Source organism: Neomonachus schauinslandi, chromosome 5 (genome assembly GCF_002201575.2).
Source record: "Neomonachus schauinslandi chromosome 5, ASM220157v2, whole genome shotgun sequence".
Classification (NCBI taxonomy): Eukaryota; Metazoa; Chordata; class Mammalia; order Carnivora; family Phocidae; genus Neomonachus; species Neomonachus schauinslandi.
The window spans coordinates 167,595,056-167,615,685 of record NC_058407.1 but is presented as its reverse complement, the minus strand read 5'-3'; the positions used below and the strand labels follow the sequence as shown (position 1 = coordinate 167,615,685).

General features: G+C 47.9%; 1 protein-coding gene across 2 annotated transcripts in view; it reads right to left on the bottom strand.

Annotated features, from left to right (window-relative positions):
• Positions 1-19,172, bottom strand: part of LOC110589943 (NADPH--cytochrome P450 reductase) — a 60,594-nt gene extending 41,422 nt beyond the window's left edge. Inside the window, exon 1 of one of the 2 annotated variants that reach the window (XM_021700608.1) lies at positions 18,753-19,172. The gene's annotated coding sequence lies outside the window, so the exon portion shown is untranslated. Of the gene's footprint in view, positions 1-18,307; positions 18,418-18,752 lie in introns of those variants that run through there. The other variant, XM_021700609.1, reaches the window with a different exon arrangement.
• Between the last annotated feature and the right edge of the window lie 1,458 nt (positions 19,173-20,630).

Below are 20,630 nucleotides of genomic sequence, written 5' to 3'. Positions count from 1 at the left end.
CCTATGAACATAAGAATCGCTTGCTGGATATTTTCACCATTATAAACAATGCCATGATAATCATGATTGATAGCTTTTCAAAATAAATCTTTGTGCACCTCTGACTACTTTCTTAGAACGGAGTTTCCGAAAATATCTTAGAAATATCTCTGAATCAAAAGGAATAAATATTTTGAAGGCTGTTAAATTACTTTCCAAAAAAGCAATTTATTTTCAACATTTTTCTGGAGATCTCCCTCCACGAGACCCCCCTGCTGACCCAGAGCGAAGGGAGCAACTTCATAAAGCACCATGCTCACAGAAGCCTGGGAGGAAAAGAAGTAAAAAGCAAACCCTAAGTACCAGGGGAGGCCATGATACCTGTGCCCCAGAGAGGCGGAAGAGTGAAGAAACTGGAAAGATGGATGTGCAGACCAGGCAGGCCTTCTCAGTGATGGAAACCATTCCCAGGAAATAAGACCCCTAGTGGTAGAAAGTAGGAAAGATGTGCGTGAGATGGTGCAGGCCCAGGGTCACAATCCTACACTAACCCGAGGACCACAGCTTGGGGACATACAAGTTCCTCCGCTTAGCACTCCACTCCCCACCTGCTGCTCCTCAGCCCCCGGAGCCCTTCCCGGGGAGAGACCATCAAAGGCAGGGCAGTGGGTGGCACGGGGAGGAAGGAGTCCTGGGGAAGCACATTTCAATAATCATGTCCACCAGTGGTGTCTGGAAACAGATACGTTTAAACTCCTTACGTCATGACATCATCACACACACACAAATCTCAAAGCCTCTCTGAGCTTCCGTTTCTTCCTTTATAAAATGGGGATATTACTACCTACCTCACAGGGCTGTTGGCGGAATTATGAAAGACAAAAACGTGTGCAGGGTGAATCCTGCATAACGAAGACAGGAACAACTGTTCCGTTCTGTGCCTGGCGTACTGGGTGTGCTCAAGCTACGAGAATGTACATCCATGGCAGAATACTTCGGCTCTGGCCCCTGGAAGCCAGTCTAGGTGACTTCCAGAAGCTCTTCGATTTCCTTAAGAGTTTAAGAGAATACGATCTGGAGAAACCCAAAAGCTCTGGAGAAACCCAACCTTTACTGAGGGGAAAGTTAAACTTGGGGTTCTGAGGTCTAGAACTCCCAGAATCTGTCCAATTCTGCCAGACCAGAGGGCTTGCCCAGAGATTTGCCTCCAGCTGAGCTGGAACTGGAGGGACCAGCTCCCCTCCTTCAACTGCTACCCCTGGGGCCAACAGGAGCAGGGTGAGTTCCCATGCAACATCTTTCAACTGTCCTTGATCGGGGAGGTGACAAAGGCCCCAGAGGCTACTGCGAGGGGGACAGAAGACAATGCCTGGCAGAGGGCAGGCACAGAAGAGCCCAGAAGGCCTGCAGTCACTCTAAAAGGTGCTGCAACAGCCCTTCTGGCCTCGCAGGCTGGGACCCTGAACTCCTGCCAGGCCCAGTGCCCCTCCGGCCCAGTTGGTCTACCACCTGTAGACACGGTTAGCTCAGTCTTTGCCAACTTCCACCAGTCAGAATGGCAACGGATGGCCACCTTTATCCCACTTCACCTGTCTTCTGGCGTGAAGAATAGCCTGGGTTATTTTAGCAGGAAGACAAAACAAAACAAAAACCTACCTACCTTTCATGTATTCCTCCACGATGACAGTATTAGGTCAAAATTTCAAATGCCCCCCCATTCCAGGATCCCCTAAAGAAAGGGAGTCCCTCCTTCTGCCTCGTCTACTGACTCTGGGAGTCCTCTATTTCTGTCACAGCAAAGGAAACCAAGGTTACTTTCCAAAAGTCATATTTGAGCTTCTACTAAAATCATGACTTTTCAGGGCACCTGGGTGGCTCAGATGGTTAAGCATCTGCCTTCAGCTCAGGTCATGATCTCAGGGTCCTGGGATCGAGCCCCACATTGGGCTCCTGGCTCAGCAGGGAGCCTGCTTCTCCCTCTGCCTCTGCCCCTCCCCCTTCTTGTGCACACGCTCTTTCTCTGTGTCTCAAATGAATAAAATCTTTTAAAATAATAATTAAAAAAACCAAAATCATGACTTTTCTAGCTAGAAGTGGTTTCACAGAGAAGGGACCGTAACACTGAGGGGAGCAAAATAGCCCCAGCTCTGTTTTCTTTCTCTGATTTCTCTCTAGTCCACTTGATTATAAAACAGTATTAGTAGCCAAACGGGCAGAGGGCCATGATGAAAAGGGTGTGGGACTTGGTGGGAGTTCAGAGACCCAAATTTGGGGTTCCCACCATCTTAGTAAATCATTTCCCCTCACTGAGGCTTGGCCAATGAGATGGGCTATCAGTCCTTGCCTGGCTTTTGCACCAATGATGCTTGTGGAAACATTCTGTGAAGTATCACAGACACGCTGGTGGTTGAGGACATAGAAGACAAGGGTCAAAGGTAAAACTGCCTTGAGGTGAAACACCCCACTCATTCTAAAGAGCGGCTCTTCCACATCCATCAAGTATGCTATGTGCCCAGCACTGTGCTGGCCATATAAGCGAGGACAAACTAAGTCAGGGAATGTTCTCTGCCCCTCCCATGAAGAGACACAAGTGGTGGTTATTTCCTTGCCAGAATGAACAGTACAGATGGCCAGGGCCAGTTCACAGCTGGGTGAGGCTGGTGTGAGTCCAAGTGGCTAGGGAGGGCTTCTCAACCGAGGGAGGGACAAAATGGCAGGTCATAGAAAGGTGGGGGGGAAGAGCGTCCAGAAGGGCCTGAAGGGAAAGTGGGCTCACAGCTTTAGGGGGAAAGGCACCAGTTCAAAATTGCTCTGCCACTTAATAGTTTTAGGACTTTGGGCAAATCTCAACATCCCTCAGCCACTTTCCTATCTAAAGTGGAGTATCACCACCGCGGAGAACTCTAACAGGGCTATGGGAGAGTAACATGGGGGAAACTGCAGACACACAAAAAATGCTGGATTACTGTCCCTCCCATTCCTATTCTCTGGCGCAGATCAGAGTGAAAATCAGCATTGTCACCGAGCACCCACATTTTGGTTTCTAAAGACCATTCTCCAATAAAAGGAACCAGGGCTTCTTAAAGAACTAGCTGGTTCCAGGGCTGGTGCATGGGAAAACAAAAGATAAGCCTGGAACGTCTCTAGTGCTGTAAATTAAGGAAAAGCTCAAGGAAACACGGGGCTTGAACCAGGAGACATCTCAATGGAGGTCCTGATGGCTAAAGCTAGAGCAATTTAAGCACCCAAATAAATAATGTTCTTGGATGGGGGGGGGGTGTAATTCATTTCTACGGTATTTTTTTTATTGTAGCAAAATACGCATAACCTAAAATTTGCCATCTTAAAGTGTATAGTTTAAATTGAGTACATTCAAAATGATGTACAACTGGGATGCCTGGGTGGCTCAGTGGGTTAAGTGTCTGCCTTCAGCTCAGGTCATGATCCCAGGGTCCTGGGATCGAGTCTGCATCAGGCTCCCTGCTCAGCAGGAAGCCTGCTTCTCCCTCTGCCTGCCGCTCCCCCTGCTTGTGCTCTCTCTTTCTGACAAATAAATAAAATCTTTAAAAAAAATTTTTTTTAAATGACGCACAACCGTCACCACCACCTAGTTACAGAAGTTTTTCATCACCCCAAAGGAAACACAGTACCCAGGAGGCAATCAATCCCCATCGCCCAGCCCCTGGCAACCTCTCATCTACTGCCTGTCTCTGTGAATTTCCTTATTACAAACATTTCACATGAATGAAATCATACGATCAGCAGGTCCTTTGTGAATGGCTTCTTTCATTGAGCATCACGTGTTCAAGCTTCACCATATTGTAGCAGGTGTCAGCCATTCACTCCTGTTTGCGGCTGACTACTAGTCCGACGTACGGATCTACCACACTTTACTTATTCATTCATTAGACGATGGAATTTGGGTTGTTTTCACTTTTTGGCTATCACAAATAATGCTGCTACATTCACGTACAAGCCTTTGTGTGAGTGCCTGTTCTCAATTCTCTGGGTAGATAACTGGACGTGGAATTGCTGGGTCATGTGGTCATGCTATGCTTAATGCATGGAGGAACTGCCACGCTGTTTTCCCCAGTGGATGCACCACTTCCCATTCCCATCAGCAACATACAAGGGTTCCAATTTCTCCATGTTCCCACCAACATCAGTTTATTTTTTTCTGGTTAGTTTTTGTTTTAAATAGCCATGCCAGTGGGTGTGAAGTGGTATCTCACTGTGATTTAGATCTGCCTTTCCCTAACGACAAATGATGCTGAGAATTTTTCATGTGCTTGCGGCCATTTGTGTATCTTCTTTGGAAAAATATCTGTTCAGGTCCTTTGCTCATTTCTCAATTGGGTTGTTTTTTCTTGTTGTTGAGTTATGAGTGTTCTTTACATATGCTAGATACTTGAACCTTATCAGATATATGATTTGCAAATACTTCTCCCCATTATTTGAGCTGTCTTTTCACTTTCTTGATAGGGTCCTTTGATGCATCAAAGTTTTTTAATTTTTATGAAGTCCATGTCTTAGCTCAGACTGCTCTAACAAATATCCTAGACCAGACAGCTTAAACAAGAAACATTTATTTCTCACAGTTCTGGAGGCTGGGGAATCCAGATCAAGGCACCAGTAGATCCAGTGTCTGGTGAGAGCCTGCTGCCCGGCTTGTAGATAGCTGCTTTCTCATATTCACACATGAGAGAAAGCAGAAAGAGGAAGCAAGCCCTCCCGTCACTTTTTTTTTTAAGATTTATTTATTTTTAGAGGGGGGTGGGGGAAGGGCAGAGGGAAAGAGAGGATCCTCAAGCAGACTCCCCACTGAGCAGGAGCCTGATGTGGGACTCAATCCCAGGACCCTGAGATCATGACCTGAGGCAAAATCAAGAGTCGGCTGCTTAACCGACTGAGCCACCCAGGCACCCCCCTCTCCTGTGACTTCTTATAAGGGCACTAATCCCATTCATGTGGGTTCCACCCTCATAACCTAATTACCTTGCCAAAGCCCTACCTAATACCATCACATTAGGGGCTAGGATTTCAACATACGAATATTAGGGGCACACAAACATTCAGTTCAAAACAGTCCAATTTATCTGCTTTTTCTTTTGTTGCTATGATTCCGGTGTCATATCTGAGAAACCACTGCCAAGTCCAAGGTCATTAAGATTTACCTCTATATTTTCTCCTAAGAGTTTTATATCTTTGACATTTGTTTAGGTCTTTGATCCACCTTGAGTTGATTTTTGTATATGGTGTAAAGTAACCAGCTTCATTCTTGTTGTATGTGGATATCTAGTTGTCCCAGCACCATTTGTTGAAAAGACTATTTCCCTTTATCGAATGGCCTTGGTACTCTTGTCAAAAATCACTTAACCATATATGTATGAATTAGGTTCTGGATTTCAATTCTATTCCATTGACCTATAGGTCTGTCCTTATAATAGCACCACACTGCCTTAATTACTGTAGCTTTCTGGTGGGTTTTGAAATCAGGAAGTATGAGTCTTCTCATTTTGTTCTTCATCCTCAAGACTGGCCATCTGAAGTTCCTCGAAATTCTGTAGGAATTTTAGGATCAGGTTCTCCATTTCTGCATAAAAAGCCATGAGGATTTTGATAGAGATTGCACTGAATTGTGTTCTGTTTTGGGGGCAGGGGATGTAATGCCATTTTAATGATATTAAGACTTCTGGTCCATGAACACAAAATGTCTTTCCATTTATTTAAGTTTTTTTTATTTTCTTCCAGCAACGTTTTGTAGTTTCCCGTGGAAAAGTCTTCCACCTCCTTGTTTAAATTTATTTCCAAGTATTTGATTCTTTTTGATGCTACGGTAAATGGGATTGTTTCCTCAATTTTTCCTCTTTGAATTGTTCACCGCTAGTACTGGGTTTTGAACAGTAGAATAAATAAATACCCATGACTCCATAGTGATATAAATAATCAAATAAATAAAGCAATAGGAGAGAAGGCACAGCTCTTCCTCACAAGATTCCAACTAATAAATATAGGAGGAAAGAGGGAAATAGGGAATTGCCATTAGACAGATCCCCAGTAAGAATTATTGCAGACGAGACCTACCAGTAGATGTGCTAAAATTAGTGGGCAAAAGTCCCGGGAGAAACAGGATTTGCACGGTCTCAAAGTTCTCTCTCCCAAGATACTTATTAACTACAAAGAGGAAAATAGTAGCTTTGCAGACACCAACCCAACCAAGAAATCACGGTAGATGTCACTAGTAATGAGCCCCCTGAGACAATGTACTCAGAAGGACACAGCACCATCTTGGTGGTTTTCTTGCCACAGATGCATTACCTCCCTCCAAACAAAAGAAAACATTGGTCAAACCCCAACTGGGGTGAGTTCTATAAGGTAACAAAGCTAGGACAGGCGAAGGAACTGTCAGAGATGGGAAGAGACTACGGAAGCATGACAACTAGGTGCAAGGCAGGATCTTGGACAGGACCCTAGGACAGATGGAAGACGTTAGTGGAAAAACAACTAGTAAAATTTTAATAAGGGATGTTGTTTAGTTCAGGGGTTGGCAAATTATGGTCAAGCATTGACTCAGGCTGCAGACTACTTTTGAAAATAAAGTTTTATTAGAATAGTCATGCTCAATCATTTACAGATGACCTACAACTGCTTTCTTGCTAAAACACCAGAGTTGGGGACTTGTGACAGACATCTTACAACCCACGAAACCTGAAGTATTTACTTCCTGGCTCTTTACGGAAAAAGTTTGTCCGGGGGTGCCTGGGTGGCTCAGGTCATGATCCCGGACCTCGGGGAGTCTGCTTCTGCCCCTCCCCACACTCCTTCTCTCGTTCACTCTCTCTCAAGTAAATAAAATCTTTAAAAAAAAAAAAAGTTTGCCCACCCTAGGTTTATAGTTAATAATACCATACCAATGTTAATTTCCTAGTCTTGGTAACTGTATTATAATTTTATAAGATATTAACACCAAGGGAAGCTGGGTGAAAAATATAAGGAAACTCGCTTTGCACCATTTTGGCAACTTCTCTGTAAGTCAAAAATTGGTTAAAAATAAAAAATTTTTAAAAATAACCCAGCGGCATCCTTCCTGCAAGGTCTTCCCATCAGCTTCCCTAGACACATCTTCCACACTGCTGCCTCTTCTTTCTTCACTGTTCTTCCTCCTAAGAATGTTCTTCCCTTTCCTATAGTAGCCACCAAAGCTGTGTCTTCAACAATGAACTCACGTGCCACTTCCTTCATAAAATCTGCCCCTGCTCCTTCCTACGCATGCTCAGTGACGGCAGGAAGCAGCACCTGCCTTGTAGGAAAGTTCCTTCCTTCCCCATCTCCTTCTCTCACCTGATCAAGAACAACTTAGGATCAAGAGGTATGGCTTGGGGGCGTGTGGGTGGCTCAGCTGGTGACGTGTCTGCCTTCAGCTCAGGTCATGATCCCGGGGGTGGTCCAACTCCTGGCTCACAGTGGTCCCAGTGAGGTCCCATGCTGGGTCACCCTAGGTTCGGCCAGCAGTAGGCTGTGCCATTCAGCAAAACCTGAGTGCGCTAGGGCAGCGAGGACCAGGTAGCCACATAAGGCTGCTCTGGGCAACAGCTCCACATCCAGAGCAGGCAGTAGGCTTTCTTTTTGTCCGCCAAGCGGCTTCACAACCCATCATCCTGCCTACGAGAGGACAGGAAGCCAGGGTTCTGACGGTAGACTGTGACGGGGACGTGGGCATCCCCTTCCCAGGAGGCCAATATTAACAAGAGGTCAGGTGAGACTGTCATGGGGCTGAGGCCTCAGATGGCACTGTGTGGAACCCCCCGCTCCACCCGTGCTTCACCTTGACATTCGGCCATGCTGCGCATCAGATCAAATGTGTACCGAGGTCATTTCCGTGATCTGTGTCTGTGGACTCATGCCATGCTTTTAAGCCACAAGATCTGGGGGAAAGGGTTATTAAAAACTCACAACAACATGAGCAAGTCCGTAATAATCAGATGCTAGAGGACCATCCTGTGGTGTCTATAAAAGCACCCACGATGATCAGACCATTTACAAGACTGCTCGTCAGCACTAAACCATTAGCTAATAACGGTTTCTTACTGCCCCGACCACATTCTCTTCGAGGGTGAAACACAAAATCCTCTGGTGCTGGGCTGACGTTACACTGTGCCGTCACCTGGGATACTGGGTCACGCGAAGTGCTCCCGGGGCTGGCAGTTGAGGCCGCCCTCTGACAGATGTTGCCAGGACAGCTGCTGTGTACTTGGCCACAGGCAGCTGCCCCTGCACGGGTTGCGAAAGCCACGGCTCCCACTGCACTGCTGTGGCTTCCTGCTGGGAAAGAGGCGACCCACATCACACGACACACCTAGGGGAGGGGCAGGGAGGACATTTCTCTAGGCCACCGGACTGGGAAAAGGTGTCTTCCTCTGACACCCACACACACCCCAAGGAGGAGCTCACCGCCTAACGTGACGCAATGTCTGGCGAAGGCCAGGTGACTCTGCTCAGCTCTTGGCTCCCATAAGGGGACTCAGTAGGGCAAGCCGCTCTGTCCATGTGACTCCACGACCTCAAAGGATAAATTCCAAGTTGCTGTGATGGGAGGAAGCCTGTGAGAGGGATCAGCCCCCGTTCTTCAATCCTTCAGGCTGGAAGCGACACACGTCACCCCCTCTCAAGAGGGCTAAGAAATGCAGGCAAGCTCAGAGACACGTGGTGAGCCGTGCACGTGTCTGCTGCAGGTGCGCACAACCCGCCTGAGGTGACGGGCAGCTGGGGGCAGAGCCAGCGGGAGTCCAGCGGCTCAAGGATTCGTGGCCTTTTTTTTTTATTTATACATTTGAGAGAGAGAAGGTGTGAGCGGGGGAAGGTGCAGAGGGGGAGAATCTCAAGCCGACTCCCTGCTTAGCGCAGAGCCTGACTCGGGACTCGATCCCAGGACTCTGAGATCACGACCTGAGCCAAAACCAAGAGTTGGACGCTTAACCAAGTGAGCCACCCAGGCGCCCCAAGGACTTGTGGCCTAGTAACTGGATTTTTAAAAATGGAGATCTAATTCACGTACCATAATATTCATCATTTTAGAGCACACAACTCAGTGGTTCACCCACACTGTGCGCTCACCACTGCTATCTAATTCATGAACATTTCCATCACCCCCAAAGAAAACCTCGTACCCATCAGCAGTCACTCCGCGTTCCTGATTTGTCTTCCCCTCTTTCTCTGGACATCGGGAACCTCTGGACAAACTCCAAGCGCCACTAGCAGCCACACACTATCCATAACCCTAGGTCCCCCACCATCACTTTCTATTTGCCTCGTCTATTTATATCTAAATACTACCTGTAGTAACAATTAACATGTATTAAGCCCCTGAAATAGGACGTTCTCCCATTTCATTTCATCCTTACAACAACTCTCTGAGGTACGGGAACTGTAATCACCACAGAGAATAAAGCACCTTGTCCAAAGGCAGGGAACGGATAAGCGGTAGAGTCAGGCTTCAAACCCAGACCAGCGGGCATCAGAACCACCCTCTCCTCCATTTCTTTGCCCTGCAAAACCTTTACGGAACAGGGCAAAGTTATAGCTCGAAGTTGCTTCGCTGAATGACCTGGGGTGCGTCTGGCAGTTAACATCCCAGCGGTACCATCGGGTGACAGTGCTGCTCAAAATTAAGCCACCCCTGGAGATGCGGGAGAGGCCGGTGTGGGGCGGGAGCTCCTTGAGTCTCTGAGCCCCCGGTGCTCAGGAGGCCTCGCACAGGCACTTGGCTGACAGCTGCCGAATGGCTAAATCAACACAATATCCCGGGCCAAAGTCATCACTCGCACTTAAAGGTACAGCCTGCTGGCCCTTCAGCCGGGAGCATTGGAACGGGATCAGTACAGCCTTCTGACACCTCTTGGCTCTGCTATGGTCACTCACTAAGGGGAAGAAGCCAAGCCAGGCCTTTCAACTTTCCCAGCACAATGGCAGGACGCTGCACGTGGAATGTGCTAAGAGCCTCATGACCTCCACTGTGGCCTGCCTGCCTCCCAACCTCTGGCAAAGGGACTCTCCACACCCACTTTCCCAGGTTCTCCTGCTTTCCCCCTCTGCCTGCAGGAATACATCCCGCCAAGAGTCTTCTCTTGCTCCCATTCCCCAAAGGTCTGCCCATACAGTATTACAATAGAGACAAGTTCTCTGCACTTACCCAAGCGGGTCCCAGGAAGGGCTCCCTGTGGGCCATGCTCCTCTGTTGTATGGAATATTCCCTCTGCCGGGGGCCTGAGCCACCATCATCCTGTTGGTTCTGTCCACACACAAGTGCAGTCCCAGCACCTCTAAGAGGGCCTGGTACTCACAGGTGGTCTACAAACACCTGCTGGGCATGGAAGTTGCTGCCCACTGCCTTATTCAATAAGCCCCGGATAAAGGCCCAGAGAAAAGTGCTTCTCGTGCTAAACTGACCTGCTTCCTTTTCCCAATAATGCTTGCTGTTCAATCCCATCCTTCTTTGGCTTGCCTTCTAGGAAGCTCTGAACTGAGTTTTGTGCTTAATCCAACAGCTGCCCTTGACTGCCTTATCATACGATTACCTGCCTCCCAGGGTCCTCTCAATTACTAGGCTCTCAGCTTTTAGTTATTTCCTTGGTTTGGGGTTTGGCTGAGGAGTGTGTTGGCCTTGGAATTCAACTAACTTAAAACCCAGTTGGGCCATGAAAGAACATGGGTCTTGTAGGTAGACAGACCTTGGTTCAAACCCCAGATATGCTACCTCCACACAATGGGACCCTAGGCACATGATCACTCAGCCTCGGGCCCATCACTGACCACCCTCACGGTGTTCTGATGACTACATGAGACACAAAATACCCAGCACGGGACCTGACATACAACAGACACTCAAGGGTTACACTAGAACCCTCTTATTAATTTCAGTAGCATTTTTTAAGTAAACACATTGATTCAGGTTTTTGGCCTCCAGGTAATGATTTGGAAGTATGTAGAGAGACTTAGAATACTATGGGGGAGATACCCAAGTTCCTTCTCTTTTTCAATTATAAAATGATTCATTACTGAATTATTGAATAAACTAGTAACTGCAGGAGGAACTTGAGACATTTCAATTGTCATACCTAGATGGAAAACTAAAATCCTCCCAAAAATTCATATTGCACCTCAGAGTAATCTTGAAAGACACAGATCAGACCCAACATTGACATCTGGGCTCAGTCCATACGCAGGAGGAAGCAAGAGACTACGGAGAGAGAAGTCATAATCACTCATTCGCCCATTCTCTCCCCTGTTCAGCCAGTTAGCATCCAGTGAGTGCCCACCTTATGACTGGCCTGGTACCATGCACTGGCTTACTCTTGTGGCAATGATGGGGAGGTTCCCTGTTCCCAATGAATTCACATTCTGTTCCAACCATACTGCCATTAGGGGGAGGGAGGATTAGGCTCCTTCTATTACCAGCCACTTCCGTATCCTTTGGGGGGGGGGCAGACGGGGGAGGAAGGGAAAATCAGCAAACAATCTGACAGCGACATCAATCTTTGAGCAAAGGAAGGGTGATACAAGCGGGGCTTGGAGATCAATCCAGCGTGGATGGATCTTGAGAAGCAGTGGGAGGAGTGGGAAGGAATTATGGACTCAGGGGGGCCAATTAGGGGCGAGCGCGGCAGAAAATGAAGGGGCTACAATAACACCACAGCAGGGCGGGAGAGAGCGAGCCAAAGACGAAAAACAGACAGGACTGCATGGTGGTGGAAACCCAGAATGAAGAGGAAGGCAGAGGCCAACCGGTCTTTTGTGTTTAGAGCATGAGGGACCAGGAAGACCGTGAGGTCACTAACAGGGAGAGAGAGACATTACTGGCGAGGAGCTGGGGCGGGAGGGGACAGCGGGGGAGGGTTCCCGCAGGTGGGATGGGAGGTTTCATCTCTGTTGCCATGCTAACCAACTTTTTAGAGTTTGCGAATCATATTACATAAAGCCCTGCGCCCAACCTGTCCACATGACACTGTTCGGTTTCTTAAACAATAACAAAGGTTCTGAAACCCTTAACTGAAACCAACAAATGCTGTTCCTCGTTGGACTGCAAATCCGGATGGGAAAACTTGCTGATGCCTGGAATGTGTCCCAATCTAAACCCTACCCCTAGAAGAAGCCGGGCACAATTGGCTGACGGGTTCTCCCATGTATTCAAGAACCACCATCCCTGTTTGCAGTGTTGGAAACCGACCCCAGGTGACCTACGGATAGAGTCAACGCCTCTGAATTCAGAGGTGAGCACAAGTTCACATGTTCCTACCCAGCCCTCAAACCTTTGTACAGACCCAGCCTACCCAATGCAATGATGTTGTGTGCTAGCGAGGATCGAAGTACCACAAGGTCACAGTGCTGTTACGTGAGCACCAAAGGAACAGGTCATGTGGAAGGCAGAGCTTGGTAAATGCGGGGCGGGGCGGGGGGGGTTATAGGAAAAGGCACTGAAGATAAAATGAGGGGAGATAAAAAAAATGACTAAACATAATTCATAAATTTCACCCAGAAGCAAATTACATAAGTCACACATCAGAGGGCACACCCCACAGAGTCCATCTTTCTCTGTGAGTACAACCAGGTAACAAAAGCCAACTTTTTCCATTCTATTTCCCTACCATAGGATCTCTTAAAGAATCCAATTCTCTGAAAAAACAATCCATGGCTGATGACACCACCGTTTGGCCCACCACTATAGTCCAGTTTGGCCTTGAAACTGATTCGTTTCTGGGAGGCATGGGTCTGATTCTCTGAGCTGTGTGTGTCTGATTCTCTGGGTACAGACGCTGAGCAAAGATCAGAATGCCTCTCCCCTCCAGCACCCCAATTAAAGGAGATTTCCCCCACCACAGTCACCTCTTTATAAATGAAACAAGACCCCCACATCAGCAGTTTTCTCCACAAGACACCCAGAAGAAGGACTGGGTCCCCCAGGTGCTTTGTTCACAACCTACTCCAGTGTTAACCGACTTGCCACACCAACCAGCATCAGGCATAACCAGCTGATGAATTCGGCTCCAGGGGACCCAACCAACAGACCAGCCTTCAAAGAGCCATGGTTTGCCCCATGGGACTCCTCCACCACCTTCACACACACACACGCACGCATCCCGACAGGTACACCACACAACTAACGTAAACACCTCACCTGGGGAGGGGGCTGGGAGAAGGAAAAACACCTTGAGGATACAGAACGCTGAAACAGTAGGATACAGATTGAAGCAGAGTAAGATTCCCAAATGATGAATTCACCCAGAAAGGAGGATACTAACAGTAAGAAAGTCTGAAAAGCCAATACAAGAATACGCTGCTCTGTGCCCGTCACGTCATCGACCTATTGAAAAGCCTTCCCACCTGGGAGGCTCAGTCAGTGAAGCGTCCAGCTCTTGATTTTGGCTCAGGTCGCATGCTCTCAGAGTGGTGAGATGGAGCCCCAACTCAGGCTCCACACTGAGTGTGGAAACTGCTTAAGATTCTCTCTCTCCCTCTCCCACTGCCCCTCCTGCTCATGTTCTCTCTCTCTCTAAAATAAAATAAATATTAAATAAATAAGTAAATAAATAATTAAAAGCCTTCCCATCACTTAGCATGGTTCACAAGACTCCTTCAGAGAAGCCCCGATTGCTTCCTTGCCTCACGCAACCTACACCCTACACCCCATACACCCTACACCCCCCGGGGGGAGGTGTGCCTTGGTGGGCTCAGTGAATTCCTACCTACCCTTCAAGACCCAAATCAAATGTCACTTCTTCTGTGGAGGCTGGCATGACCCCCAAATAAAGGCAGCTCAACCTGAGTGCTCCCCTGAGTGCACACGGTGGGCTCAGCACCAAAGACGAGCACTTCACATGCATTATCTCAAGAACGAACCCCACACACTCCGCCATAACTGTTTATGTTGGTTCCCCGCCGTGTCAGAATTCCCAGGTACCTGAACCGGGCCCTAAACATAGAAGCTTGGACCCTGAGGGCCAAAGATAGGTTTTTGAAGTGTCATTCCACAGGGATAGAAACACTGCCAAGGATGGGAAGAATTAACTGCTGAAAAATAAACACCTTTGGAACTGTCCCAGGAGGCAGGTGAAGCAGGATTCTTTTTCCCACTTCATGGCTAAAGACAGAAGGCCTGGCGTGGGCCAACGTGTGTATAAGCCGGTAAGCTACCTCTGCCCCAGGAGCCTCTCCCCACCTGCCTGGTGAGTCTACATTTCTATCAAATGCCAGACAACAAAACTGCACAGAAAAAGCAGCTTTGTTCTGTAGCCTATATAATAATAATAGAGGACTGGCATTACCTATCTCCCTAAGATACTCATTTCATTTGTTTCTTACACTATAATGAAATGTACAGTGAGACATACAAGACAGACATACTTAGGGGCACCTAAGCCGGGAGAGTATGCTCTCCTTGCACACCCTCCCAATTCACCTCCCTGCATCCGAGGACAATATTTACATATGGCTTTTTATGGTAACCATCCTTTTCTTTTTTTTCTTTCAGAGAGAGTGTGAGGCGGGGTGTGAGGGGCAGAGGGAGAGGGAGAGAGGATTTTAAGCAGGCTCCACACCCAGCGCAGAGCCCAAAGCGGGGTCCAAACTCACGACCCTGAGATCAAGACCTGAGCTGAGATCAAGAGGCGGACACTTAACCAACTGAGCCACCCAGGGCCCCCACACCAAAAAAAAATTTTTTTAATTAAAAAAGACAGACATACTTATTGGTGCTTTGGTACTGGAAGCAAGGAGGAATAACACAGCACAAAAGGAAGGCGGGGGCTCTGGAGGCAGACGGTCCTGGGTGAGGCTTCAGCTTCACCCTTAGCCTTGAGCAAATGATTGCATCTCTGAGATGCGCCCCCCACCCCCAGCTGTGAAGTGGGTATGAAAACTAGCCTTTTGGAGTCATCACAGGAATTAAAACACACACACACACACAATGTTGTGCATACATAATACAAACTTAGCACAGATGCTAGCACAATTTTTCCTAAATAAAAGCATCTCTGCCATTAGCAGCTCATCTTCACAACCGACCTGAGAATTCTGAATTTAAAAACATGAGTCTCTGCTGGTGGGAACATAACAAGGGAATGTTTTTGGAGGGAAGTTTAATACCCAGTGATACTGAAAGTCACACCATTTCTATACACACACACACCCCTTCGTATTATTTTTCTCAGTAAAGGAAATGTCTTAGTGGAAGGCTCTGAAGGACATTCACTGTCTATATTACATATTTCTGTAAGAGTCTTTTTTTTAAGTAAGGAACACTTAGTTTTTTTGTAAACAGAAAAAATAGCTTCTTATAAAAAGTCATTTCTCCATTTCACTTTTTTGCGGATTTTAATTTTTAAATGAACCTGATATATAACAAAAAGTTATATCTCAAAGTATTTATCATCATTTGACAAATCATGTGTGTTGTTTGCCCCCAGGAAGAGATTAGATCCACGGAGGATTTGTTTGTTTTGTTGACTACTAAGTAACTCCAACAGCTAAATAGTGCCTGGCATGTAGTACTCAGTATCTGTTAAATGAGTACTTTGAAAAGTTCATGAACATTGATCCAGCTCTCCTAGGGGTTCATAATGCAAAAATATTTGCCCAATCGTACAAAGATAAAGAACAAAGGCTATTCACTGCTGAAGAACTCGTAAGAGCAAAAAGCTGCAAAAAACACATTTTTTTCAATAATACCAATTACTGGAATATTCCGTCATTTTTAAAAAGAATGCGGTTTTAAAAAAGAATGAAGTAGAAAGAAAAAAGAATGAGGTAGAGCTTTACACAGTGATATATCATGGTAAGTAATTAAAAGCAAGCCTCAAAAACAGTATGATTGACAGCATGACTTTGTGTTTGAAATTTATAGTAAAATTAAATAGCAGCACATTTCTGTTGTTTTAAGTAAAAACAAATTAGATAATAAATGTTTTTATATGTGAAAAAATATCTGGAGAACGTATACTATACCACTAGCAGTGATTTTTTTTTTTTATCTCCGTATAAGGCTATGAGGGATGCTCACTAACTACACTGCATATTTCTTAATAGTTTTATTTTTTTAAATAATGAGCACTTAATATTTCTAGAAACAGAAAAAAAACACATTTTTATAAAAACAGCCATTTCTCCATTTCATTTTTTTCTGATTTTAATTTTTAAATGAATCTGACATATAAGTTAAATCCCAAAGCACTAAACCGAGGCCCATAGGCCTGGGGTGGTTTGCCAAAAGGCACATGGTGCTAGTGCCTGAGCTGGAAGTCAGGTTCCTGGACCCCTCCTCCCCCCATCCTGCGCTTTGCTCCTTCCTAAAACACAAGGAAGCAGAAATGCTGCAGGGGCAACTGGGCTCTCTGGAACCATGGAAGGTTCCATGGGTGGGGGGGAATGAAAACTGCTTAAGAGCTAAATTCTTATTAACCTGAAATGTTCCATGGGTCTAGCCAATACATGTTCTAGATGTGCCAAGCGGTTCTGATTCCAAATACTCTCCTGAACACAGGTGGACTTACCTAACTCAGATCCTGATTTTCAAGGGGTTAAGGGAGTCACTGGCAGATCCTAAAATTTCAGGTTTGCCAGACAACCAACAAATCCTGTGGCCATTTACAAACTCGTACCACCCAGAAGTATTTACCTGCCTTACTCATGTCGGCTGAGTTCAACCCTGTTTTCAGGTGCTGAAGTATATCCCTGGGGTTCCCTGCATCTCAAACCTATCTGCTCTTTTTCCAAGTGCTAGTCATGAAGAATTTTGGAGAATTAAGACCCCCACCCCCGAAAGTTTTCAACACCTCAACACAACTGGAAGCTAACACTCCATTCTCTGAAATGCAGCCCTGTTTTTTGGACAATTGAGACAATGATTAAGCTCTCTGCCCAATGACACAGTTTCTCATCTCAGCTGCTAAGAAAATCATGAGAAGCTCAAGAACTGCCCATTCTCTCAAAAAGAAAAGAAGACCTCCTTAGAGGGACACAGAGAAAAGAAAGCGATCCCTTCTGAGTTTGCTGCTCTACCAACTGGGACTTTTGGACTGTTTTCCTGATCAAGCCAACCCCACAACCACTCAGAGGGGATCTGTACAGGCGGAACTTGGAAGTAGTTAATCAAGGTCCTGTCCCCAAATGAGAGGGCCTATGGAATTACAGCACTGCACAGTAGGAACACTGGATCCCAGACGGTTAGTTAACTGTTCCGCACGTACAGAATACTACAATTCTCAATGTCACCCTCCAAGACCAAGACCCTCTCTTTTGAGCCTCAGAACCTCAACCCTGTGTGGGTGGCAGAGTGGGCTGTATCACCATCTATTCTCCTTGAGGAGGAAACAAAGGCTCCAAGAAGTTAAGTGTCCCGTCAAGGGGCCAAGATTCAAACCAGAACTACCCACTCCAGCCCAGTCTCCCCTGGCGCTACCACTATTCTCCAGTTTGGCCAAGCTCAGAGGGAAGACTGTATTTTATGGGTCTAAGAAAAGGAGGCAGCCACGTTCTCCGAAGTGGACCCAAACTCTTCAGTACCATTCACTAGCTTACACAACGGTCTTGAGAAATGTAAGCAAAAAGTCGAGGTCAAGTTCCCTGCAGCCCCCTCACCTCCCAGGAGACCTCGACCTCTTACCCAGTTATTAAGGGTGTCATGGCTAAGGGTGTCACGGCTGCCCAGCAGAGCCCGGCAAAGATGTGTCGCAGCTGCCACCGAGACACGTGCCCGGGAGGAGCACTGCCCCCCAGGGATGCCCTTACCCGCACCCAGAGCGATTCTCAGGAGAGGCGGGGCTGGCAGGCTCCCCGGAGCCCTCGATTGAGCCCACCTGATGCTGCAGGGTCAGATTCGGGTCCCAGTCGCATTCATCGAGCGTCTCCTACGTGAGTTACCTCAATAACTGCCCTCCTCCTGAGGCCCATTGTACAGACGGGGAAACTGAGTCTCTGAGAGGAAAAGTGGCTTAGCTGAGGATGGCGGCGCGGAGACTGGAGCCCGAGCGCTCTGACGCCAAGACTCGGCCCTCGGCCGTGGGGTCCGTCGGGCGCCCTGGGCCGCGGAAACCACGACCCTCAAGGCGCCGCGAGAGGTCAGCTCGAGGGGAAAGGCCGCCCCGGGAAGCACCAGCGAGGAAGCCAGCCGCACTTCCCGCGCGAGCGTCAGTTGAGACACGCAGCGACCCGGCCCGAGAGCCCGCCCTAGCGCCGAGGGTCAGGGCAGCCGAAGCGGCCGAAAGCCCCCCGGACCCCGGCACCCTGAACCCCGGCGCCCTGACCTCGCAAGTCCGCGACCACGACCGCGCGCACTTACCACGGGCGGCCCGGCTACACTGCGGCCACCTGAGCAGGACGCAGGCCCGCGCCACTGAGACGCTACCACCGCCCGCGCCGGCCGCGGGGGTGGAGGCGTGGCCGTCGGGGGCACCGCCCCGCCCAACCGCGCCCCGCGCTCTTGGGGCCAGCCTCCCTCCCCCCCCCGGCGAATCCGAGCTCTTGGTACGGCCCGGCACGGCCACGCCCCCTCAGCGGCCCCGCCCCGCAGCAGAGCCCTGGAGCCTCGCCCCGCGTTCTGCGTGAGGCCGTGGCCTCGGCGCTACCGTCCCTGCTGCTGCCGGTCGCGTTGCCCCTGCCCCAGCCGGCCCGCCTCGTGGGTCACCGCGGGGCCATGGCTGTGCGCCGCGGGGCCTGGCCTGCTGCCGCCGGCTGCCGCTCGCGTCTGTTCGCGCTTTTTCTCTTCCACCGCCCAGTGCGCTTACCCGGGTCGGGGCAACCTGACCGCAGAGGGCCCGGACCAGAATGCGGACCTGCTTGGGGCGGAGGACGGGAAGTGACCAGGCAGGGGGCGCGGACTGGACCGAAGAGGCGGGGAGGGGGCGGAGGGCCCTCGGGCGTGAAATGTCTGGCTTCCTGGGTGGTGGGTCTGAGTCCCACCTCTGCCTCCTGCTGTCGTTCTTACTTTATAGGGTCAGGAGGATCAGGCAGTATTACTCGTGTTCCTAAGGGATTTAACTCAGTGCAGTAGTAAGTGCTCTAGAAATGGAAGTCATTGCTATTAGTAGTAGGAGTAGTCCTAAGTGCTCTGTTGCGAATTCCTTTCGAACAGTGGGCAACTCCCTGCCTTCAGAGCCCATTCTCCATCTTTAAAAACAGGACCAACCAACCAACAACCAATACTTTGAAAATAGTAAAGCCCTGTGTAAAGAGAGGATTATTCCTGTGGCCCCAGTTCTAGACTTCCAGCTCCAGTCTGTCAGGAACCAGTCCCTCCAACAGATGAGATGAATGCCATCGCCCTCAGGGCGGGGTGCACCCTGTCCAGCCAAGGAACAGAATGTGTAACTCCTTCACTTGGCCCCCAAGAGAGCAGTGGGGAGTTCCTCCTCCAATCTCTGATACTCCCTCCCACCTTCCCAACACCCTGTTGAACATCTTCTGGGGGTGTCCCAGGGAATCTTCAGTCTTTGATTCTGAATCCTTGTACCTTGCTTATGTGAGGCTAGAAATTACAACACTGAGTTCTCTCTGCTAATAAAAGATCACCCAGGCAGGAACAGGCATCTTTTTTTTTGCTTTTCCCCACTGAACCAGTAACTGAGTCCTATGGATTCTACTTCCAGGACCCTTTCCCCACTTCTTACCTTATCTGCTGCCTCTGCCCTAGTTCAGGCCTCCCTGGGTTCACCTCTCACGTGGATGATCTCAGCAATTCCTGACTGTGCATGTCACTCCAGTTTCTTCTACACCCACTGCCAGGGAAACTTCTTCATATTCTTCTCTGCTCACTGCCCTACCTTCCTGACCCTATACCCATCCTCCCCAAAACAACACTCTCATTAGCCCGCTGGGAAAAAAAAGGTAGGTTAGATATGCACCTCACACTTCACATGAATAGACATTCCCAATAGATAAAAGATTTAAATGATGAAGAAAGAGGAAAAGTCCTATAAGAAATCATGGGACTATTTCTGTTACTCCCCAAGAGGCCTTTCTGAGTTATGACACAAACCCCAGAAAACATAACCAAAAAGATTAGAAAATCTGCCTACAGAAAAATCAAAGCCTGATGCATGACAAAGACCTACAGGCAAAGTCAAAAGACAAACAGGAGATATTTGCTATTATTAAGAGCCAAAGGACTAGTTTTCCTCATAATGAGACCCACTAATTAATGAGGGAAAAAAAAACCAAATCAACATAAATGGACAAAAGATATGAATACTCAGTTCACAAAAAAAAGAAATACAAATGGCTTTTAACCATATGAAGAGATTTTCAACCTCACACGTAAAAGAAAACGCAAAATCAAAACTCTGGCTGGGATACCTTTTTTCCCCTCTAACGATGACAAACCAAAAGTCTGACGACACACTGCTGGTGCAGCTGTGGGGAAATAGGCACTGTCGTATCTTGTTGCTACACCCATGCGAGAATATAACCCAGCTATAAAAAAAAAAAAAAGGCAAATGAGGAAGCTCATTGCTGACACAACCATTTCTGAGATGAATTGATAAAAGGAAAAGGAAGGTGATGACAGCAGTTGTAAAAAGCTACTTTTGTGCTTTTAGGAAACATTGTAGCGGGAAGGGAAGTGGAAGAAGGATGTACAGACTGTGTATAGATTTGGTTGTATGTGC